The sequence below is a fragment of the Melozone crissalis genome, unplaced genomic scaffold (genome assembly GCF_028551555.1).
Source record: "Melozone crissalis strain CALT ecotype California unplaced genomic scaffold, PUWL_Pcris_2 ptg000027l_1, whole genome shotgun sequence".
Lineage (NCBI taxonomy): Eukaryota > Metazoa > Chordata > Aves > Passeriformes > Passerellidae > Melozone > Melozone crissalis.
Genome location: NW_026535805.1, coordinates 78,152,082 through 78,177,237, shown reverse-complemented (window position 1 = coordinate 78,177,237; position 25,156 = coordinate 78,152,082). Strand labels below are relative to the sequence as shown.

Here is a 25,156-nt window from a genome sequence, read left to right as displayed (position 1 = left end):
TACCACAAAGTGCTTGAAAAGGTTGTTGATTGATTAACCTTTTATTTCTGAGACCAAGGAAAAAGGTTTAAAAAGGACTGAAAAATTTCAGGTCCATAATGGAGAATAATAGCATTACAGAATGGGGGAGTTATTTCATGTGCAGGCTGTGATGAAGACAAAAGCAAGCAGTTTAAGTTGCATCTAATGAATAAAGGTCAGTCAAGGAAAGGCAAAGAGATGAGTGATATGGTGAAAGCAAAGAGACAAGAGATCTCCGCACAGCATCCTGGAGAGCTAAAAGCAGCTGTCCTTACACAGAAGAGTTACAACAGAAGTGCAATGAAGACAGAATGGCTCAGAGCTCCTCCAGGTCGATGCTCAAAGATCTGCTACTGACTGAATGACCAAAGGAGACGGCAAAAAAACTGCTCTGAGCAATCTCCCTCTCTTCCACTGCTAGTCTTGCTTTACTACAGGAAGAAGTTCTTGAATTAAATTTCTACGCTCTGCACTATGAAAGGAGGTATGTATTTAATCAAAGAATGTACAAGGAAGGGAGAAAGAAAAAATACTTCAGCAACACAAGACAAAGTTACAGAAAGTATTTCCAATTTATTCACAAGAAAAATCCAAGTGCCAATAACAGGAAGCCTGAATTGGAGGAAAATGCTGGCTATCCATATTAAATTAAGAGATGTATTGTTAAATAAAAGCAGCTATGTTGACATCCACAGCTAAAAAGATGCCTCAAGCTATCATCTGGAAAAACACTATGTCACTGCATGGCACGTGGCTTCCTTCCCATATCCTTTGTTCAGTTATTTGTTTCATAATAACTATTTGAAGCTTTAGGAAAAAACCAAAAGAGCCTGTATATGACAATAGGAAAAAAAATCTGTTCTTGCATCTTGATCTGTAAATTACTGCTTAAAGGGAAAAAAGTTATATACCAAATTCAACTCAATTCACTTCAACTCAATCAAATCCTCATAAGTCAGATTTTTTCAGTGATACAGGATTAGTTAATCTTTATTCTGTTTCTAAACAACACAAGCACATTGTTGAATGCCTATTTCACATATAATCAACAAAGAGAACTTCTCCAGAAATAGGTTGATTAAACACTCACTTTTCAAGCAAAGAATTAAAGCCCATATCTGAACAATATACAGCTTTGAGTGCAGCTTGAGTAGGAACAGCAGCTCAGTACTGAAAGCTTCTCATTCACATCATCACCTGTATTTTCTTCATAACAAGTGCATATGTAGGCAGATGGGTTGGGCTGTTTCCAACAGCTGCCCTGTCATTTTAAAGATTTCCATAAACAGCATGCAGATGTAAATAACACTGGTTGACTTTCCTCTTTTACTTCCCTCCTTCCTGGTTGGCAGACACAACTGCTGCAGAGTCAAAAGCAACACCCTACAGACAAGACTTGTTCTTCTCTTTCAAACAGGGCTGGGGAGTGAAGAAGCTTTTTAAGAATACTTTGTTAATTCCATAGATGTGTGAAGAGGGCTTGACTTGACCCATCCAAATCTGAAAGCCAGGGCCTGAAAACAACACCCTGCCTCCTCAGTGAGACAGTGACCTCAACAAATACCACGTAAGACAACATACACCAATATTTAAGGTAAGACAAAGCTAGCAGCCAGCTGCTATTTCAGACAGAAAATAAGAGCCACTGTTCTAACACTCTTGTATTGGATTTGCATGGCCAGGTTTTGGTAGCAGTGGAGACTGAAAGAGTGGCTTCTGTGAGAAGCTGCCAGACACTTTCCCCATGTCTGGCAAAGCCAATGACAGCCAGACTGGCTGCTGGCCAAGGCCAAGCCGGTCTGAGAAGGCAGTAGTGCCCCATGATAACATATTTCAGAAGGAAAAGAAATTATAGTGAAAAAATAATTGGGCTCAAAGAACAGAGGAGTGAGAATATGCGAGAGGAACACGATGCAAACACCAAGGTCAGTGGAGAAGGAGAGGGAGGAGGTGCTCCAGGCACTGGAGCAGAGATTCCCCTGCACTCTGTGGGGATGCAGAGATTCACCTGCAGCCCATGGAGGAGACTCACACCTGAGCAGGTGGAAGCCCAAAAGATGGTGTGACCCTGCTGGAAGTCTGTGCTGGAGTAGGCTCCTGCTAAGGACCCACAGACACATGGAGAGAGGAGTCCATGCTGGAGCAGGTTTCCTGGTAGAACTTGTGACCCTGTGGGGGATCCACACTGGATCAGGCTGTGCCTGAAGGACTGCACCCTGTGCAAGAGTGACCCAGGCTGGAGCAGAACTTAAGTCCATGGGAAGGATTCACACTGGAGAGGTTCCTGGAGAACTGTCTCCCATGGGAGGGATCCCACGCTTGAGCAGGGGAAAGACTCTCCCTGAGAACCATCAGGAACAACCTGTGATGAACTGATCATAGCCACCATACTCCATCTCCCTTTGCCAATGTGGGGGAGGAGGTAGACTCTGGGAAGGATGGAGGAGTGGGGAAAAGGTGCCTTTAAGCTTTGTTTTACTTCTCCTTACTCTGCTCTAATTTTGAATGGTAATAAATTCAATTAATATCCCCAAGTCAACTCTGTTTTGCCCATGACAATATATGGTGAGTGATCTCTTTCTATCCTTATTTCAACTCATGAACCTTTTGTTTTGTTTTCTTTCCCTGTCCAGTGGTGGCAGGCAGTGATAGAGTGGCTTTCATGGGCGCCTGGCATCCAGACACGGTCAAACCACCATAAATTCCTCTGAAGTTTAGCCCTAGCAGTTTTTAAGAGGTAGTCGGCAGAAGAGCAGGTTACACGTCTGAAGCTGCTTTTTATGAAGAAAACTCATGTGCATGTAGTGTGATTAGAGAGGCTGAAGAAAACAGTCCAACATACTACTACATTTTCCAAGAGGAAACACACTGAACTTTGAGACGGTACGTAATTCAGGAAGAAGAGTAATAGAATGGGTATTGAAAGAATTTCCTGCCAAAGCACAAATATTATCAATATGTAAATCTTCACAGGAGGCACTTAATGCTCTTGATATTAAATACTCTGCCTATGCAAGTCTTTTCCTATTGCTCAATCCTCTTCAAAACTATTGTGAAGCTTTCCAGATGAAGCGATTATGTCAAGAATCCTCTGCCTAGATGGCATTTCTCAAGTGCATCCAAGTCTCATAAATTTCATTACAAGTTCACTTAGAAACTTCTCGTGGTTTTCAATAAAGCCAGTTTTAAGCTCAGAGAGACTCCTCCAAGCACTTGTTATTTGTTAAACCACAACTCTGTTCATTAGTGTTCTACTCTGTCAGCAGCAACACCCACCTCTATCATTCACAAATGTAACTTGACTGTTGCCTGTAATTCCCACATTTCTTCTGCCATAAATTCCAAAAATTCAGCTACTTCTACAACCCATGTAAGCCATACCCTGAGCAACTAACTTGGCCCTGAATTAAATTTTCAATTATTTTAAGTCAAATGCTGTATTTGTTGAATTTTCTTTTTCTGAGTTCACTACAAGCTTTTCAGTGTCACTTAGATCTGCCCTCCTCCCCCCATCTTCCCACGTGACCTCTGCCCACATCATCTAAATTCCACTTTGATGCCACTGGTCTTGACTCAGACTGTAAATTCTTTTTGGGAGACCTCATACCTTACTATGAAGAAGAAATGTGCAAGATGATGTCCCAGTGCTAATCCTAAGAGGACCTTCAAGCAATCCTGAAATTAATTTGTATACTGGTCCTGTTCAATATAATTTGAACCTGTGTACAAATCTTCACTGAATGCTATTTGCCAAACAGATCAGTGGAGTTTCTCAAATATAGAATATGGGGATTTTGACATTGCAGATACTGTTTTACCCACCTATATGACAATAATGTTTTGTAAGAACTATGACCAGGACAGTAACTCCCTTACAAAAAAAAGTCACCAAGTCCAGAAAGTCTTATGGTATCTGTCTCTTATGTGAAATGTAAAGGGACAGAGTAATGTTTAGATTATCTCCTCTCATACTTTTATACAAACCTGCACACAAACATATTTGAGAAAAAAGGATACTGACAATAAGAAAAAAACAATTAACAACACAACTCGCTTTACCAAGACCATCGATATTTAATGCATGCACCAAGCAGATGCATATCTTCTATAGATTCTCTCAAGAAGGAATTCACTAGTGCTTTTATTATCAACTTTAATCAGTTATGTGCTACAACCTCACTGCTCTTTTTCTGGCATGATAGGAATCACCCTTAAGTAGTGTACCAATCACATAAATTGTTCTCTATCTCTTACAGTTGTTATTTTAGCAACAGGGTTCGCCCACACATATAATTAATTGGCAGGACTGGAATCTTGAAATTGCCTCAATTGACTTCTAGAAAAGTATGAAAAGTATGAATCAACTTTTAGCACTTCCTCCTTTTTTTTTTTCTTGCAAGGGAGGGTGAAGGGGAAGATCATGGAACCTCAGACAGCTGAGATGCTATGATACATCAGAAGTAAACCCAGACACATGAAATTTCCCTGACCTCCCTATAATTTTACAGAGTTGGGCCTCTTCCAGGAAAATTAAATTTATAATACTTCCCCTCCCGCCCCCCCCCAATGTTTTGTTTACTGGTGAATTTCTAGTTTCCAGAAGTCCTTTAAGTGATTATTTCCTACACGGCTTAGCATTTCAAATTCTAAATGAACCATCAGAGAGATGATAAAGATGTGAAATAATCTTGTGAAAACTTTCCAACGGAGTGTAAAATCAAAGCCAAGTAATCTGTACAAACAAGCAACTCTGAAAACTTAGAACTGAGTCTGCAGTTAAAAATAAAACCTGATTCCATTTTTGATTCTTCCTAACAGAGACTGGATGATTTATAGATATTAAGACACAGACATCAGAAGAAAGATTAAGCAGTATGTAGAAAAGCCTGGCCTAATTCGTATGCTTGTGATAGATGAAATAAGAGTTTTAAACAGACAGCTATGTTTTAGGTGTCAAACATTTCTTGACGTCTGTGGCAGTTGGCAGCTGCAAACATCCGACTGAAAGCCCCATCTGCTGCTTCACAGCTTCCAGTCGAGGATGTTTACAGTCGCTCACTGTCAACAGCAATACACATTCCTTGGCTGTTTATTTTATATTATTAACATGCAGAAGCCTCCAAGCAGGTTAGCTAAGATCTACTACAACTTCTGTTGCTGTGTTGCTGCCCGCAGATGTACACTGGACTATGTTTATAGTATTTACTAATGAAATCAAGTATAACTTCCAGAGGAACATTTGCAAACAGCCAGGCATATTTTCTATTCAAGCATTATACTTCTAATACTATGCTGCCTGTTTTATACCCAGTAAGAATTAAAGACGAACAAAAAGAGCAACTTGCTTCCACTGTTGTGTTTGTTTTTGTTCTCCAAGAGACTTGACCAATCCGGTCACATTCATATAAAAACCGCACTACTCTACAACAAAGTTCACTTATCAGCACAGAAACTAAAGATAGTAACTGGCACAAAAATAGAACCAAACCCTTTATAAGGGTATTATTTTGCCAAAGTGTCTGGGATGGCTTCCTTCCCCTCAGAAAAGTGGGTGCAAAGAAATTATACAATATTAGAAGTTAGCTTATACAATATTTGCTTCTAAATAAAACCATGGGAAAAAAAACCCATCCAGCCCACAGGGGACAGTGGGGAAGAAGGAAGAAGTTGTATAGTAAGCTCTGCTAAGGCTTCAATAAAGATTCCTACAAATTGTCTGAGCTAACCAGTTGCTGCTACACTTCACATGGAGTTGGCAGAATAGCATTTCTCACCAAATGAAAAAGCCAAAAAGATTTGGCATAACAGCGTCTCAGTTGTACAGTTCTGCTGTTTGTTTTTTGTTCTATCTCCCACTTCCTTATTAAGTTAATGATGGGGAAAATTAAAGATTAATCACTCAACTATTTTTCTGAAGTCATATGAAACCACAGCAGGCAAGCAGAGCGATTATATCACTCTAATTAGAAGGTGTTTTTCCTTGAAACTTTTTTACCCCCAAATGAAATTACCACACTGTAAACTGAGTAAGTTATGAAAAGATTGCAGTTGGAACGCAGAAGCCTGTGGCGTATTTACTCAAACTGATAAGTGTGAAGGATCTCTATAAATCACTTTCAAAACTCAGGGTTATATTTTCTATACTAAGGTTAAGAAAATTACTCTGTCAGGCAGCAGGTGAAAACAAGCAGAATTGTGCTAGGGCCTTTCCCTTTATTCAATATAAACTTTGAGCTACTAAAGCTTCCTAGGCAATCACATTTTCTCAATGGGTCAAGTCACTAAGGAAACAAAGCAAACTTTATCAGTGCTGCACAACTCTACATTCCAGGAATTCCTAGCACTTGGCATCTATATACCACATCAGAGCCACAGGATCACTCACCCTCTCTCCTTAGGAGAGCAATCATAACAAGCTATGAAACGCTCAGTAAGGTCCCCAACCTTACACAAAGTTGGCAATATCAGGAGGTAATGGCCTTTCCTGTGTGAGATCTACTGAAGAACAGGATAAAATATATTTACTATAACAATATGTTGGAAAGAAAGGAAAAGAGTTCCTCTCTTAACCAGTCTCATCTTATCAAAAGCCGGCTAAGAAATACAATTAAATCACCTTGTAAAACAATATGCATAGATAGTAAGAAAAACCAAAACAAAACAAAATTAAAAAAAAGAAAAACCCAAACCAAAAAAAACCTCAAATGCAAAATACTGATTGCAGAATAGAATTATTTCAGCCTAATTACTTCTACTCATCACACTAAAATTATCATTTCATTTGTAAATATACTGGCCTAATATCCACACCTTAAAGGAGGAAAATGTAGGAAGGCTATAAAATGGAATTAATTAGATTAAGTAAATTATATCAGCAACAATATGCAATCTTACTCCATATATGGCTACCTTTCCATTTTAAAAGCACAGATTACACCTGTAGTCAAAAGAAGGTCAACCTAAAACTGTGAGGCACACAGTATGGACTGTTATGCAGGAGAAGGCAATGAGTTGTCTTTACCAGTCTGATATTTAATTTGTAAAGTATTCTTACAGAGGTGTTCAGTAAGAAAGTGCTCAAGAGTCAAATAGCAATCAACAGGACTCGATACATGCTGATCTTGATAAGGTGAAACATATCTGAACAGGTAAAATACAGGCAAGACAAAAGGAACAACATTTGAACATTTCAATGTCTTCATGAATTTATGGCGCATGTCCCAGAAGGAGAAAGGGGCAAACTGGTAGCACTTAAGCACTGTTCTCTAAATAGAAAAGCTTTCCACTGCTTTTCCCTCATTCCCCTGAAATTTCTACGTCAGATGAATGGATTATTGGTGACAAAGAAATAACTACAAAAACAAACAAACAAACAAAGCAACTAAACCATAACTTGCCAAGTGCTCCTAGAATTCAAAAACAGAGCCTGTACCTTTTCTGTTACCTTCCATATAGACAAGGTGATAGGGTAACTGAGGCAGGTAAATTAGTTTTTAATCATATCAGATTAACAGTGGAATATCAACAGATGAAAATGCAAATTAAAAGCTACATAGAATCTGCAAAAGTTTCACTCGTGGCAATTATTTCCTAAGCTGCTTTATAGTTTCCATTTTCAAATTTGCTTGTCAAAAACTTTAAGATCATCATTAAATATGGGAAAATATTATTCCTCCTCTTCCTGTCACTGACAGCACAGGAAGATTAAGCACACATTACTTATATGAACTCAAGTTCACAGCTGTTATGATACACATGAGTATCTCCAACTGTTGCAGATGAATCCAATTCTCTCAACTGCATCTGAGCTCTAAAATGCCTGAAGCAGCAGGCTCCCCCTGCACTAAGAAGGCAGTTGCAGACAAGCAGTTGAAATTATGCACCAAATGAGACACAAACAGCCAAACATTTGGGAATGAGATGTCAAAGCTCTTGGTAAAATCATGAACATGTAGTGCCTAGTTTTCTTAAGCCTCTTCTCAAAATTCTCTCCTCAATGTCTAATCTTTAAAGACTTTAATCAGCTTCTAATCCACCCAAGTGAATGAATACTACAGTGTACCTCATTAGGAATATATCTGGCAAAAAAAGCCCAAGAACTTACTTCTTGGATATCAGCTGATCCTACTTCAGTCCCCTTCATAAGAGGTACCCACACCTCCGGGAAGAATTACATTCTTCGTCTGCCAAAGTCTGCTCCTCAGATTTCCAGGAATCTGTATCACATACATGAACAGAAGTTATTGTAATTCCAGAAGTTCAGCAGTTCAGATTGCATAGCTCTTATTATTAGGACTGTCTGCAAAAAGTCAGATAGCTTCTAACAATCATTATTACAACCGTGTCCTTCTCTGGTACCGTCATTTAAAACCTGGAATGTGTTTAAAGTGACACATTACTGCTGAATGCAGCTGTCTCTCAATTCATGTAGATAAAGGTTACCTGCTAAGGCAGCATAAGTATTCAGAAACAACACTGAAGAATTTAAATTTCCCACCAGAGGTAGGCATAATGACTTCTCATTTATTATATTAAGAAATGTACACATAACACAACCAAAACCAACCACATAATCTCAGACTTAACATGATTTCAGAAAAGCACAATCCCTACAGCCTTTAAGATGGAGAAGAATATATTCACTCAATCATTCTAGAGGAAGAAGGACATAGAGAACTCCCTGAAGATGGATGAGCAGATACACAAGACAGAACCACAATATTAGGCAAAACCCAAAGAAACAGAGATTGAGAAGAGCATAGAAAAAACAAAATAAGGAAAACCAAAGTATACAAACCTAAAACAGAGGGAGAATACACACATGACAGTTCTGAAATCTAAGTTACAAGCACACAACAAAAGCAAAAGAAGTGCGGGATGTATTAACTGAAATGTAAATATGCAAAACATATTATTTATCAATTTGCACTCCTGACACCTGTACTTGAACCCATTCTGGATGTGCCACATGAAACAAAGGTGCCTTAGATAAACACATCTCCCCCAACCAGCTGCAGCAACAAGTGAAGGCTAAAGAGGAGCATGAGCACTATTTATGCTCTGCTATAGCATCAGTGAACAGTACAGTGTTGTTTACTCTTCTCCATTTCAGTGTCATGAGGGAATCACTGTGAAGCCTGCAAACTTTAAGTACTGGCCACAAAGGAAGATGCAACATGTTTGACTGTTCTTTGGCATCAGCTGGCATTAGGGGGCTACACCCAGGTGGTTCAAAGCATTTCTCCCTCCTTGCCGGCAGAGCCAAGCGCCGTGCCAGCTGCTGTTCCACCAGCATGCAGCATCCGGCCTGAAACTGCGCCTAACTACGCATTGCTGGGTCACCTCCCAGGGCAGAGCCACCAAGTTTGTGGCTTCCCATGTCAGATAAATACAAAGACCACGTACTGGGTTAGCAAAAGAATAAAGAGCATATATTAGACCAGAAAACAGTCTCCAATCGTAGTAACTCCTTATAGTTTTATGGGAGAAGCATTGTCCAAGGGAGCAGAACGTAATAGATCCCAAGCTCAGCAAAGAACGTTTACTTAGCTTTAACAGTGTGAACAAAATACCTGCAGCATTTACAACTCATTCAGCTGCACTGTTCATTTCAAAGGCAAAATACAGCTGGAGTGATAAGCCTCTGGCACAGGGGACACATTACAGTTAGAGCACATACCTGAGATCCCTGCACACAGGAGGAGACATATGTTGAGCTGACAAGAACTATGTTCAAACACAAAATTCTGCCCCAACACCCTCCAAGAACTTCTAGAACACTTTCATCCTGTATTTTGCGAACTGTCTTTTAACTCACATTTCTTATTTCCTCTATTTGGGACATGTAATTTGTGCTAAAGTCACACCCCTACTTTTCTCAAGAGCACAGCAGGGGCTTTAACTCCAATCCAGCCCAGTGACTCACATCTCACAAGTTTACCCTCATATTTCCAATTTCAGGGTCAGTTTGATAATGCAGGAATCATTTCTGCTTACCTATAGGTAGGACGCTGCACCCATCCCAGACACCCTGCAAACACAGGGAAGGCCATTTTTTACTTCTCATCCCTCCTTTCCTCATTTAGAAGTCAAACACAAAACTGGGACATAAAGACTCTCAAAATAATTAGCACAATCATAATGTTTAAATGTTTGTCCTTCATCTCCCTAGATCAAAACAAATACAGACTCTGACCACAACACTATTGCAATTTAATGTGCTCCACAGTGAACTGCCCAAGCCCCAGATGTTGCAGAAGAGTCTGCAAGGCTTCAGCTTACACATCCTTACCCACAAGGTTGTGCAATGCATTGATTACTCTTGTCCCAAAGGTACTTGAACATTACCAGAAATTAGTTCTAGATGAAAGAGAGCTACTGGGTCCTACATGAAGGAAAACATCCACTAAAAGTGTGCAGAAAGCAACTTTATTAAGAACACCATGAAAAATATAACAGCAAGATTTAAAGAACAAAGCTAGAGTTCATGTGCAGCAAATGCACTAAACTTTGCACACATACCAACTGGGGCAATACACCTATTCAAGTCCCATTCTTCATTTACTTCCAACAGCCTCCCCTTTTCTGGGGTGTGACCAGGCTTATGAAACGAGGGAACAGAATGAGGCTGAACATCTGTAGTTAAACACTTGCTTGTTCCCACAGTTTGAAATTAAACATTCTAACCTATCAGATAAAATGCTGACATCATACTGACAGGACCATGAACTTGAATCTTGTTAATGTTATCCTTTCTCCTCATCCACCGTGAAAAGGTCTTTCCTCACAACTTTTCAGAAGCAGAAGTTACAAGAGACTAATAAGCACATGACAAAAAAAAATGCCCACCAAGTTAAAAGAGAGGCACAATTCAGTCCTACAAAGCAAGGAGAAAGCATTAGACTGACCAGTGAAGCAAGAGAAGAGAGGCCTTACCAGCATAAATGCCCTAGGCTAAGACACTGGGGAAGCTCCAAAGTGCTCAAAAAACTACTACACAGCGATCAATGCTGACGTGCCAAAGAACGCACACACTACAAAGTTCTGCAAGAGGAGAAGGCAGTGACCCTTTCTGGAACAGCTGAAATAGAGCTGCATGTGAGAAATGACTGGTGGGAGGAGGGCACAAAGTGAGAAGAAACCCCTACTGATTAACTTCAGGCATTGGGAACTCAGAATTATCCTTCTTCCTCACCTTCAACCCAAAGTTTCCAGTATAAGTCACAAAGAGTTACTCTCAATGCTGCCCCCACACAGCTTTCCATAGATGCAAACAGCTTGTATGGCTGCATTTTACTCCCGACAGCAGACATAACTGCCCAGAGATTACAGAAAAGGAACAGAAAAAGAAACAGGACATATATGAAACCTTTTTCTATTAAAAAAATCCCCACTTTTCTGATGGTCAATAGTGAGGAAAATCCCTGATAGATAAATATAGATTTAGTAGTCAGCTAAAAATTAGAGCTATGAGTACATCTCTTGACAGCTCTAAGAACAGCTCTCAGTTGCTTAGACTCAGAGAAAGTTTATAATCAACTTGCTGCAAAAGCTTTAATTTAGGACATGTGTCACTAAGGAAAAACACTGAAGCAAGACCTGACTTTATTTTTCAAATGTCTTAACAACTAATCCCCTGGGGATTATGTCAGGCATGTCACATTAGGATGGCTTGGGCTCACCTTGACCAGCGAGTATGTTATAATGCAACTGAACCTGTCTATGTATGCACTCTAAAACATGCTTCTAAAATTGCAAATGGTTACAGAGTAAAAGCATCTGTGGCTCTTAACACTGATCAAGAACATATTATCATGTGTTTTATTCAACGTGAAGTGTCATAGACAGAGGCAGTCTTACAGAATAATATAAAACTAATTTTCTACATACCTCAATATAAAAGAGAAAGGGAAACTTTCCTGCACAAAAATCAATTTGCTGTGGTAGGCTGCTATTGTAAAAGATGTATTTACACAGTACAAGTTTTTGGTGCAAAGGATTACATATGCAAATGGTTGAGTTAATAAACTGGAGTTGAGAATGAGCTTTTCCTGTTCCTGTTAATTTATGGCCCAGTGCTACATTCCTTTCACGAAATGCCACAATCTTCAGAGACTGACTTCACATTATCCTCCTCAGAGTAATCTAGGAATGCAGATAGAAAGAACATCAGCCACCACCTTCATAACTCTCTCCCTCTTAACTCTCAAGGGTTTAGGTGCCTGATAAAGTTTTAGATATTATTAAAACTTTAAACATCCGTTCTTGGCTGCTGCTACTCTCCGAGCACACAGCTTCCTGCCAGCAGGTACTTGTACCAACACTGAGGCCTTCACAACACTGATTGAACGAATACTGCACGTCCAAACCACCACGTGGCTCTCAAATCCCCTGCTCACCCTGCTGCTCCTCAACTGCTGAAGTGCAAGAATGTGAAACTTCCAGATCTGTCCTTTATCCCAATAATAAAATAAGGAGTTTGGGAAGAATTAGTTGCACCAGAAACCTTTCTGTACAATACAAACACTAAGACAAGGGTTCAGGTTTAAATCCCCGGCTGGGCCTGTCTCAGCCACAACTCAAAACCTGGCTTTCACTCCCCCACTCAAATGCCTGCGCCCATGTGGGGATGCCATCCATGCTGTGACCACTGCTCTCAACAGGAGAAGCTCAGTCCAGGAGCTTCTGCCACCCAGGAGAGCCACCACATTCAAATCACTCCCACAAATCAGTAAGGTGACCCCTTTAGAAAAGGGGACCCTGCTCCAGCATCTCATTCCAGGGCAGTGTTTGCAACTGCAAATAACAAATGGATTGACACCTTCACCTAGCTAGACCCTTAAGACTTAAGCCTCTATAAAAGCTAAGCTGAAGAGCAGATCTCTCTCTACATGTCCTGCTGGTCCCTGAGGATCTGATCGATGTCCTCTGAGGTGACAGAGGACACCTTGCATGGCCTTTTCCTGCAAGTCCCACAGACACAGTGGGTGCCAACTCTGGGCTATGGGCATCAGGGCAGCTGCAGGTCAGGCATCTGCACACTTCAGCCCTTAAGCTACCCTGGATATTTTTCTCCTCCTTTTGTCAACTGTACAGAAAGTACAGACATGCCCTTGGCACATTTATCTTCACTCAGCTTTCCAAAGAATCAGTAAAATGAATCACGTGTGGTACTTGTATGTATTCTACTAAAATAAACAAAACCCAACCACAGGATCACTTTTTAGTATTCAAAGCACTTGTGTGCTGGTGGACAAAGCCCTGACAAAAATACTTGCTCAGATGACAACCTCTCCCTCTGTGGGCTTTAACAGCTCCTACCAACCCAAGGTCAGGGCAGCTATGTGGCTCCAAATGCACCTTGAACATCACATCTGTGTTCACAGTTCAGGGAAGGGGATTCTAGTACAAAAGCAGCATTGACAAAATAGCTTAGGAAACTACAACAGCAATGCCAGGTCTCTAACTTTGTAAGTAGATTTATGACTAAGAGCTATTAATTAGTTTTCAATAGTAACAGCAAAGAGCTAATGATGTATTAGGAATCACTGACACTGCATTTAACATTTAGTATTTCCCTCATTTCTCACAAGGCAATGGACAGACTTACAAATTCATTATATGACACAAGAGGTCTCAACACACAAAAACTATTAGCCTCAATGGGAAATCTATCCAGAAAGTGAACCCAGTAAAAATTAATATTTACCCACATCTTTTGACAGTGACCTCATAAGTAATGCTTCCATGCCCTGTATCTGTATGAGTCTGAGATACAACAAAGCTATGGATAACACCCATAAAAAGGTAGCATGCATATTAACATGGGTATATTAGGTTTGACTTCCAGACCCAAGTTTTTGAGGGGGAGAGGGGAGTTATCTTCTGCAATCACACTTTTTAAACTCAGCCTTCTCCATTCAAACAGCTGGCTTATAGAAGAGCTTAAAACACAAAAAGCAAAGTGACCTATTGTGTTTTGACTCAAAGCAGATACAGAAGTAACCTTCAAGGTTACCTTGCCCTATGTGCGGCCTCAGGAAGGAAAAAACCACAGTTTCAGCAAAGGAATTTCTTGCCTGGCTGGAGGCCACACCCGCCACAACAACTGATGGCAGGAAAGCATTTGGATTCACAACTTTACCCGCAGCACCCAGCCGGAGGCAAAGCAAAACTTTCTCATTTTCAGAGAAGAAAAGAAACTCTTGCTCAATAAGTAGCAATTATGCTGCAGAATTTATATGCTGAGCACGGCTGAATGTACGAGCACCAGATCAGTCAACCATAGCTTTAGTGCTTTGAGTATGATTAACAGAATGAACTTTCAAAGGTCAATTAAATGTCAACACATTTTAAAGAGATATTCTTCATAGGCTGGGGCAATGTGTAACAGTACCTTCCAGAGCTTCTGTGCACTTTCACCTTAAAATTTTACCCATCTTATACTTACATGTGCAGATATAAAGATGATAACTAATTAATCTTTGATAGAAAATAATGGCTATTTACGCTCCTGGCATTTCTATCACTAAGCTGTCTTCATTTCTTGTGTCTAAGCAAGTACACTGAGACACTTGCCCCAAAACTTCATTTCAATTGTTCAGGGTGTGAGCAAAGTCAGAAAGAGCAAGAACAGTTTGAAAGTCTAATAACTTACTAAGTGAAAATGAGAAGAGGCTTTTGATATGCAATTGAGCTGCCTCGATGTGAATCTGGGGGAGGATGGGGGGGGGACGGGACCGTAACTGAATTAATTATGAACTCATTAATCATGACTTTAGGCAGCCCAGTGATTTATCTCTTTATCTCTACACATTTCTGAAAATTCAAACTTCAGCTGACTAGCTCAAGACATCTTAAAACAAACGCCGAAAAGCTGAACGCTTAGTACGATTCTTTTAAGTTACCCCTCAAACCGGATGCTCAAATCATTAGTTAGTTTAAAAGTTTGTTAAAAAAAGAAAAAAAACAACAAAGTCTCCATCTAAGTACAAACTAAAAGAATCAAAATCCCGACCAAGGCCTCTCAACAGTACCATAATCATTCTGACATGAGCAATATTTATTCAAGACCAGAGCTAAAGAATAATTTGAGAGTTGAGAAAAACCAGCAGAGAGCCGCACTCTGTGCAGACGCCAGGAGAAAATGGGCTGGAGAGTTTTCTTTTCACCAGGGCAGCGGTCCCGGCACCTCTCCACAGGTAGGGCTGTAACTCCACGCAATTTCGGATGAGTTTGTTCGGAGGTTCCCGCTCCGGCCCCGATAGTCCCGCTAGGTTTTGTGCCAGGTGCCGCGGGGTAGCGCACGGCGACGGCTCTCCCCCGACAGGGAGACAACCAGGGCGGACAACCCTCCAAGTTCCTAAAAAGTTTCCAGAGGCGGGGGCTGCCTGAGCCCCACGGGGCCCGCCGGGCACGGCCGCCCGTCCCGCCGCACCTGCGGCCCCGGCCGGAGCGCCGGCAGCTGCGGGCGGAGCGGGAGCGCGGCCCGGCCCGCAGGTGTCCCGGGACCCCCGCCCGCTCCTTACCTGGACGGATCCCGCCCAACTTTCCCACTCTGGGCGAAACTTGCGGCAGACAGCGGACCCGCTCCCGACGGCCACCTCCGATCCAGTCCAGTTCAGCCCGTCCCATCCCGTTCCGCCCCAGCCCCCCGCCAGCCCGGCCACAAGGGCGGGGAAAGGGGGCGGAGGGAAGCGAACCCGCCCCGCGGCGGGCATTGTACGCCCCCGGAGCGCCCTTCCCAGCGGTTAAGGCGGCGTAAGCTCCTCCTCCCCTCGCCATGTTCTTTGTTTCTCCGGCTTTTCCCGGCCGTTCCCGGTGACGCCGCGGCCGCCCCGGCGGGGCCGGCGGAGCGGAGCGGGGCCGCCCCGGCCGCAGGTGACCGAGCGGCCGCCCCCGCCCCAGCGCCGCCCCCCCGCCGGAGGGGATCCCGGCCCGCTCCGCCAATCGACTCGGGGCAGGGGGCGCCTCGGCCAATGGGGCGCCGGGAAGCGCGGAGAGTCCCGCGCGGAGCCAATGGGGCGGTGCAGCGGTCGGGCCCGCCTCCCCCGCGCGGCGCGGGGCGGCCGGCGGGGGCAGCGCGCGGGGCTCGGACTGGGCTGCGCGGCCGTGAGGGCCCCGGCGGCACGGCTCGGCTCGGCTCGGCTTGGCTTGGCTCGGCTCGGCTCGGCTCGGCTCGGCTCGGCACGGCACGGATCGGCTCGGCTCGGCACCGCACGGCTCGGCACCGCACGGCTCGGCTCGGCACGGCCTGTCCTGTCCTGTCCTGTCCTGCCTCGCCTGCCTGCCCGCAGGCTGGTTCGGAGCGCTGGCACGGGTGGAAGGGGAAAAGGACTTGGGAAGAAGCTGAGTGCCGTCCCCAGCTGGGGGTCCCGAGAGAGGAGATGGTGGAGACCAGAAGCCTCCCTCGAGTCGTCCTTACGTCAGCTTTGGATTGTAGGGAACACCAAGTCCTTTATATACCCAAGAAGGGCGCAGAAGAATTAGTAATGATAACTCAGAGGTGAAAACCGCCACCTTGGGCTCTCAGTGTCTCACCAACGCTGTCACCGAGTTACCGCGGTTTGAGATCACCCAGTCCGGCCGTCCCCATCTGGTACTGCCGCTGTAACCCTAAACCACACACCCTAACCCTAAACCACGCACGCTAACCATAAACCACAGCACCCTAACCCTAAACCACACACCCTAACCCTAAACCACGCATCCTAACCATAAACCACAGCACCCTAACCCTAAACCACACACCCTAGCCCTAAACCACAGCACCCTAACCATAAACCACAGCACCCTAACCCTAAACCACGCACGCTAACCCTAAACCACAGCACCCTAACCCTAAACCATGCGCCCTAACCCTAAACCACAGCACCCTAACCCTAAACCATGCACCCTAACCATAAACCACAGCACCCTAACCCTCAACCACGCATCCTAACCCTAAACCACAGCACCCTAACCCTAAACCACGTACGCTAACCCTAAACCACAGCACCCTAACCCTAAACCATGCGCCCTAACCCTAAACCACAGCACCCTAACCCTAAACCACGCACCCTAACCCTAAACCACACACCCTAACCCTCAACCACGCACCCTAACCCTCAACCACACACCCTAACCCTAAACCACAGCACCCTAACCCTAAACTACGCACCCTAACCCTCAACCACAGCACCCAGCGGCACAACCAGGTGCTTCTTGAGCACCTCAAGGGATGGAGACTCCATTCCCTGGGCAGCTATTCCAGTGCCTGACCACCCTAACAGTGAAAAATCTTTTTCTATTATCTAATCTGAATCTCCCCTGTCTCACCTTACAGCCACTTCCTCCAGTCTTCTCACTATGTTAGGCTCATTTGGTGCCCCACAAGTATGCACCTCTCAGTCCTAACCTCTAAGTCACAATTATGCATCTCAAAACTGGATATTGTATTGTTTATTCTAAAAATACATATTCTTGTTGCTTGGTGCTTGAACTTCTGTCATTATTCCAGTCCTCAAGTCCAGGCAAATCCTTTTCCAGGCTATCCTGATCTTTGTCCTGGCTGTTCTTCCCAGCCACACCATCAAGAAATGTCACTGGTATAGTCCATAATTTAGGGCATGGATGGACTTTTTACACTTTAGATAGGTGTGATGCCTGCTCCTTCTGGAGCTTATTTCTGTGAGGGAGCATTTCCTCTGTGGCATCTCTATTTAACCATTTAACTTTAACTTCTTACCCATGCTGCAGCATGTCACCAACCTCTGTGACAGCTTTCTATGAAATCATGTACCAATTGCTGACTGAGGTCTGGCCTTGCTGAATCTCCTGCCTTCTCCTTATTCTCCTTACCCTGCTCACAGAGGGTTCTGGCTTTGCTTCACAAAACATACCTTTGGTAAAGTCCTGTTGCATTTTATCCCACTTTCCACTTGCACCTATTTAATTGTATTCTCCTTACATATTTGCTCTCAATCCTTGGTGACTAATGGCAGCAGGCAAGGAGTCTGCAGTTGTTGGTGCTGATCATGAGTGCTGGCAGTAAAAGCTCACTGGTGGGTACCCCATGTGGGCTTCTCCCTCTTGCCCTTTGATTGCCATGTAGGAGTCCCACGCCATAGCTATGACAGTAAGAGAGGCTAATTCCTGCTTGTATGCCAGACACCGTGTCTTGTGGCCATTGAAGACTCATCAATATCATGATTAACAAAAATAGATTTGTGTAACTTGGATTTTTCTCCTGTACATGGCATGTAGGTCCTGCTTTCTCAGCCTTTAGTCTTGAGAGATGAACATCAGTGTGCAAGCTCCCCTTCTGTGCATCTCAAAACAGAGCCAAGGCTTAGATTTTGCTTTTTGGTTTTTTTTTTGCTGCATTTCTGTTTCTCAATTAAGATCTGACCTATTGGTCTGATTTGGTACTTTTCTGGTGTCTGCAGATTTTAGCACAGAGGTTCAGGTGTTATTATTGTTTACAAGGCTTGCATTTCCATCAGAGCCAGGGACAGAGCCTTGCCATGCCATTCTGTTACATATATCTCATCATATATACATATATCTCATGCCCCCAACAACCCACAGCTCAAGTTGGACAAGGTGTAAGGGATGCTGAAGGACCAATGACAGCTAGTATTTTTACTGGAATAGTTACCTCAGGATTAAACCAAATCTCAGCAGTGGAACAGGGGAAAAACTTTGGAATCACTCATATCCACAGCACACAAATCCTTCCTGCAAAAGCCCATCTTCACAAAATGTGGGTGAAGTAAGACACTGGTCGCAGCAGATACATAGTGATTTGCATTGCCTTTATGATCTACCTCTGACTGACCCAGGGCAATCAGCCACGTTCTTCATAAACAGTTTCAAATGTGAGAAAAGTTCTCCTAAGCCACTTTTACAGGACAGGAGGGTTATGTAAGCGTCATATCTCACTACTGCCATGGACTAAGGGCAGGCATGGGCGCTGCTGCTTGGCTGACATCTGGTGACCCCATCAGAGGTGAACTCTCACCAGCCTTTAACACCCAGTTGGATCAATTGGAAGGCTAGGTTAGCTAGTCTTTCTGGGCTAACAGCCCTGAACATCACTGGTTTACACTTAAAGTAGATTGGTAAACAAAATTCAGCCACATATTTAAGATGTGCAGGCCCATATTTATTACCTTTTTTCACTCACAGCTTATTGTAATATCTGTGAGTGAAAGTTATTAGACCACCAAATGAAATGTTCTTTGAGATAGAAAAAAATTGTGTCTACTTTGTAAGGGCATGTCTCTCACAAACATGGTAAGTCAATGGTGCTCTTGTAGTGATTAATGGAGAAGCCAATCAGAGTTCTTGGGGTGGAGGGGGTTGGGGTTTTTTAATTACCAAGACAACCACCTCATCAAATCCATTGCTCAAAGACAAAACAACTGTGTTTTACTCACTTTCACTGCTGTAGTGAGATGAAAAAGTGGTGATATGTTCTCCCCAGAGGTCATTGTAGATACAAATAAGGTTGAGGATCTGATATATCCACACACAGACTGGTGGACAAAGCCCAGGGTTTATTGTACTGTAAGAGAAACTGAACAGAAGGGAAGGAGGAGATTAAACAAGGCATTTGGAAAGAAGAGGTATCTACCCTAACATGGCATCTGATTTGCAGTGGAGCTGCTGGATAGGAGGCTGGAAGGAAGAAAAAGCACATTTAATTTTATTTTTTAATGAAGGACAAACACACTGCAACATTAGGGGCAAAACCAGTAATATCTTCTTGCCTCCTCTGATCCAAACACAAAAAATGTGCCTCACATACCTTTTGAGCCAGTATTCATGGTCTCACATATTATTTCCACCAGAAAACCAAGTCAAGAGTAGAGCTGGGAGCAGTAGTGACAAAGTTCTGCTTCCTTAAGGAAGACCATACCTTTTCCAATATTTGTTCAGTACTCCTAGCATTCTTCCAGTCTATTTTCTATCAGAAGGACTGACTCCTCATGTCTCCCTCAGTCAACATACTCCACCCTTCCCTTGCAGCTCTGACTTGTCTCTACCTCTTACCTGGCTTTTCCCAGTCACAAACAAACACATTCTGGCTGATGTTCTGTTTCTGTGTAGCATGGCCTATGTAATCTGAGGTTTTGAGTGAAATTAGTATCACACCATTTTTCTTACTCTAAAAATATTTGTACTAAAAAAGTGATGAAGCTAGGCACTCCTCCAAGAAACACATTTCAGCAGTACAAAATGATTTTCTGCATAGTCCAACTTTCAGAAGAGCTCTTGGTTTTATAATGTCTAGCACAAGAGGATCTGATGTGGGTTGGCTCATAGATACAACCATAATGAATCTGCCTAATGAATAATACTAAGACTGGGCAGTTCTGCCACTTCATTTCTGACTGCAACAATAAGTCAAAAAAATACTGTTCCAAAATTCATTTTCTTCTTCATTGTAAGAAGGTTTTTCATCTGCAGGAGATGTAATGTGAATATATAACATTTGGATCTGAGAGGTTACATCTTTGCCCTCCACTATTGTCTTCAGTGCTGGAACACAGCAATGGGTTTCTTTGAAAGCACAGCAGACAGCTTTTTAGAGTGGCCTCTGTGGTAAAGAGTACAGCAGCAGATGTCCAATTCAGTACTTCTGTCATGCACTTGGTGAGATACAATTAGGGAGAGGCATGTAGTCTTTAACCTTCAAAACACATGATCAGAGTAACTGCAATATTGCCTTGCATCTGGATTTCAAAGTAAAATTAACACAGATTAGAAAGTACTAAAAAATAATATTTTACAATTTAAACAAAGGTGATCTTTAGACTTCAGATCTCAGCTATAAAAGATATTAATCTGGACTGATAGGGTTCAATTTAGTGTCTCACAAAGATGCACGTGATATATATCCCTCCTACTACCAGTTACTTTCTTCTCTCTCCACAGTTATTAATACCACAGTTTACCTCAATCCAGCATAGTAGAAGAAGTATATGCTAACAAAAAATCCCTGAGTTCCCTAAGAAAATTACTAGATGTGATATATTGACCATGACAGCATTTGCTTGTCATTTCTGGTGAACTTCATGGGACAATGCAATAGTTAATTCCAGAGAAAGGCTGTGGTTGAAAGCATATAAATAAAATAAAATAAAATAAAATAAAATAAAATAAAATAAAATAAACTGTAGCCAGTTTTCAAAAGATGCGGAAGCTCTATCTGTTTTCAAGCCTTGTTACCAAATCATTTGCAACTTATATTTGAAACAACAAAACCCTAAAGAATGATGAGCAAATCAAAGTAGAGATATGTGCCACAGAGCTTCCATGCACGTGTTTGCTTCACAGTAGGTGGTGTCCCAGCTCTTCTTTTACCCTAACCTAGTAGCTTTGGAAGAGTGCAGGGATTTTTCCAGTAGTTGTTTTGAATTGTGTTCTGCTTCTGTCTGATAGCATCACTCGCTGAAACCTTAGCCATGAAGTCAAAGTGAAGCCAGGCATGAGAAAAATCTTTAGTACTGAAGGCCAACAATAAGGGCAACGTGACTTTGAATCTTTGTTTAAAGAACGAAGGGCCTGGTTTCACCCTTCTGGTATCAAAGGAATTTTCTCCTTAAGCTGTCTTGCTGAAGACAACAGGACTATTTAGTTAGTTATCTGATATTAGCAAAAAGCAAAAAAATAAAAAGTCTAGTAGTTAGAGGCAAACAATTACAATTATAAATATTTCTAGCAAATGTCTTTAGAGACAATAAAGCAGTTCTCCTGGTACAAGATATTACATAATTGTTTAAATTTAAAGCAATTTATATTTGTAATACTGTAAGAGAACAGTAAATGTCCGTAGCTCTTTGCATCTTCCACCAGGAATAGACCAGAAATTATGAAATGTATAATTCCCTAACAAATTAAAATTTGGAGTAGGGGCGAATACCTGTAGAAACAAGAGAGGGGAGAACATGAAAAACTGTATTGGAGGAGTTATGTGTTACTCATTTTTGGACAGTTCTGTGGTGGTAGATGTGTGTAACATGAACAGACGCACTGTGCATGAGCTTGTCAGGATCAGGGCCCTGTGTACATTGGGGAGATGCCATCAAACAGCACGAACTAACAATTTTGGTTTGCAAGACAAGCTGCTACTATCATATGAGTTTTGCAAGGCTCCTCTTCTCTAGCAGAACCTGTGGGACAAGAAAGCAAAGTAATTAGTCCATATTCTTTGCTTTTTTCTGAGATAATTTTTCTCATTGGCTAGAAGTCTTTTTTTCCCTCAAAAGACACTTTCAAGCTTCAGGCTTTCTGTGCTGTTCACTAAACCATTTGTACAGTAACTACAGTATAAGGAGCAAACAAGTAGTGCCAAATATTTTATCACATTGTTACTTTGGTAATATTAAATCATCAAACATGTCATACATGATTCATTCATGGTAAATTACAAAGAAAAGTAAACATCAGCATTTTTATTAAAAGTGTAGCTGGTGGAGTGTAGTTAAAGATTGTGTCATGCAGGGACAAAGAATTAAAGAGCATAACTGTGATTCTTACATTAAAATGAGTGTTTGATTGGGTGGCTTTCTTCTAATATAGCTTTTGAGTTTCTTTAAAAATTGGAGAAGGAAACCCCCAAAGCATCATGGCATTGGCACACTAGGGCTGAAATGTTTAGGCTACCCACAGAAATCACACTTGCTTGAAGCAGCATTTGTTTGGTTTTAGCAGTAGCTTGTTCTTTGTAGGAGGAGCAGCATAAGAACAGGTCTGCTCAGTGGGTTTCAGCAGTAATGGCAGCCACAGAGGATTCAGGGAACTTGGCTATCACTCCAGAACCTGCCACACGGTTTTCATGTGACAGCTCTTCCATCTGCTCCTCTCAAGGGTGATCCATTGATCAACAGTGCTTTCCTAATCACCTGCCCCTGCCAACTGCCCCAAATCTACCTCATTCCTTCAATTTATTTTCATTTTGTAAAGCTCTTGGAGATCTGCTGATGCAAAACAATGCTGGACAGGCAGGTGCTTTTCCCAAACACTGCCTGTGAAACAGATTGGAACAAAGGAAGAATGAACCAGAAATAGAGACAAGTCTGCCTGATCAAGTGGCGAGCTCTGGGAACAAGTGAAACCACAGATAGGAGATCATATCCTCCCATTACACCTGTAGAGCAGGTAACAAACTAGTTTTTCAGGTCTTGGTAGTTGCAATAGCAGAGATGCTGAATTTCTGTGTGTCCTTCAGCTGTCTGCAACAGCAAATAGATTTTGTGAGTGATTGCATGTGTCCAAGCTAATCAGGACATTTGTGGAGCACACTGTTGCTTTCCTGCAGAGATGCTTTTTAATTTAGTCCTGGTACCTGATGGCTCTCAAACACTAAAGGGCATAGAGATCCATCGTGAAGAGGCAAGGTTGTGTGTCTGTGCTGAGAGGGTACAACTGGTGTTAGGTGAAAGAGGCCTTTCACATGAGCTGTGTGTCTGTCCAGACCTGCTCATCCCATCCTCATCCTTGCATCCTGCTCTCACCTCCACATCCCACCCTGCTTCTGCATCCCACCTTCGTCTCTGCATCCCACCCTTGTCTCTGCATCCTGCCCTCATTCTCAGCCACTCAGCTTTTCACTTTGCTGGGCATTTCACCTGGAACAGCTCCAGCATGATGTGCTTGATCCTCATTATTGCCATAATCGTTTCATTGCGAGTTTCAAAAGTGCACTAAACTGACAGCTCTGTTGTGCTGGAATAGCTGGAAAATTGCTGTATTAAGGCAAATGGCACTGCCTTAGCTTGCACTGCCATCTCCCAGAAGCCACTTTTGTTAAAACACACAACTCAAAAACTGAAGTCTAGTAACATCATAGTACATATAATTTGAATAAAATCTGCATTTTTTTCCATCAGCTGAATGATTTAATACATTGTTTTTATTCAGCAAGGCTGCAAATGAGCTGCTGTAGCAATAACTTAATTATGGCAAGCTCTGACCACCAGACAGTGCTTTTTATAGCAGGTCATTGCTGTCTTCAGTGTTTGAGACAAATACTGGATTCATCGGGAGATCTTTCACCAGAAGGATAATATACTGAAAAGCAGCTCTGTCAAAGTGACTTTGCTGCTAAACATTTTGTAGCAGTCACAGAATCTGAAATCTGATTTATTAATTAAATCCTATCAGCACATGCTGCAAAGAAACCAGCATGGCTGAACTCTGCCCTTCTTAAGTGAGATTAAAGGACATGACAAAAGTTTCTAATAGTATACCTCAGCCCACATTTCCTGTAAAGAATCTAACTTGTTATTTTTCAAAATATGTTGAATATATTTTCTTTATATCTTGGTTTATTATGACCCATGGGAGTAATCTAAAACTGAAGCATTCAAAAACTAAGTGAAAAAGAAAAACTGGATTACACAGGAGGAGCTGGCAGATCCTGATTGTATTATTCTCCTTCAAAGAAACAGAAAGGTATTTGGCCAGATTTTCTCCAAAAGCGACAAAACTTTGAAAGAATCTTTGCTTAAACATTCATTGAGTAAATTTCCAACTAAATTTATCGAGCTAAATAACATATTGAAAGAAATAGAGCATGTCTTACCATGAACAAAGGAATAAAGAAAACCCTATTAATTGATGTAGCTGAGAATATCATCCTATGACATTTCTATGGGATTGCTGTAAATAGTGCCTGGTCCCACAGCATGAGACAAACATCTTGCAGTCTGCTCTGTGTTGGGTAATTACGATGCACTGAGCCTGTATGTTCAAATTTGTCCTTGATAGGAAAACAATTCCCTGAGCCCCAGCAGGTTACTCTGTAACCAGACATAGGCAGCTTGGTGCCAGTCTCCCCCAGGCCCCAGGCACAGTTATCCTGTCTTTCACTTTTTTTTGCTGCTGTTCTGTTTTTGCACCAGTCTGTGCTCCTTCCTGTAATCCGGGGTGGTTAATGTGCAGCGCTGCTTCCCCACTGGCAGACTTCTAGCCTTTGAATTTCATTTGAATTCTTCATGTACTGGCAGCAAGACACGTGGATAGTGGTGGGCTGGTGTTGTCTGAGGGAGGTGAAGTGTTGGCCAAAGCTGTTTTTCCCCCTTTGCTGATCTGCACCTCTCTAAACCCCCAGCCTGGCCAGAGAGACATCCTCCAGTGTGGAGCAGGC

At 42.3% G+C, this 25,156-nt stretch overlaps 1 long non-coding RNA gene across 1 annotated transcript in view; it reads right to left on the bottom strand.

The window, feature by feature from the left end:
* LOC128938817 (uncharacterized) overlaps positions 1-15,789 on the bottom strand; it is a 38,562-nt gene extending 22,773 nt beyond the window's left edge. The window contains exons 1-2 of the long non-coding RNA XR_008483189.1: positions 15,549-15,789; positions 8,126-8,237 (exon numbers count right to left, since the gene is read on the bottom strand). This is a non-coding gene — a long non-coding RNA (uncharacterized LOC128938817). The remainder of the gene's footprint in view (positions 1-8,125; positions 8,238-15,548) is intronic.
* Between the last annotated feature and the right edge of the window lie 9,367 nt (positions 15,790-25,156).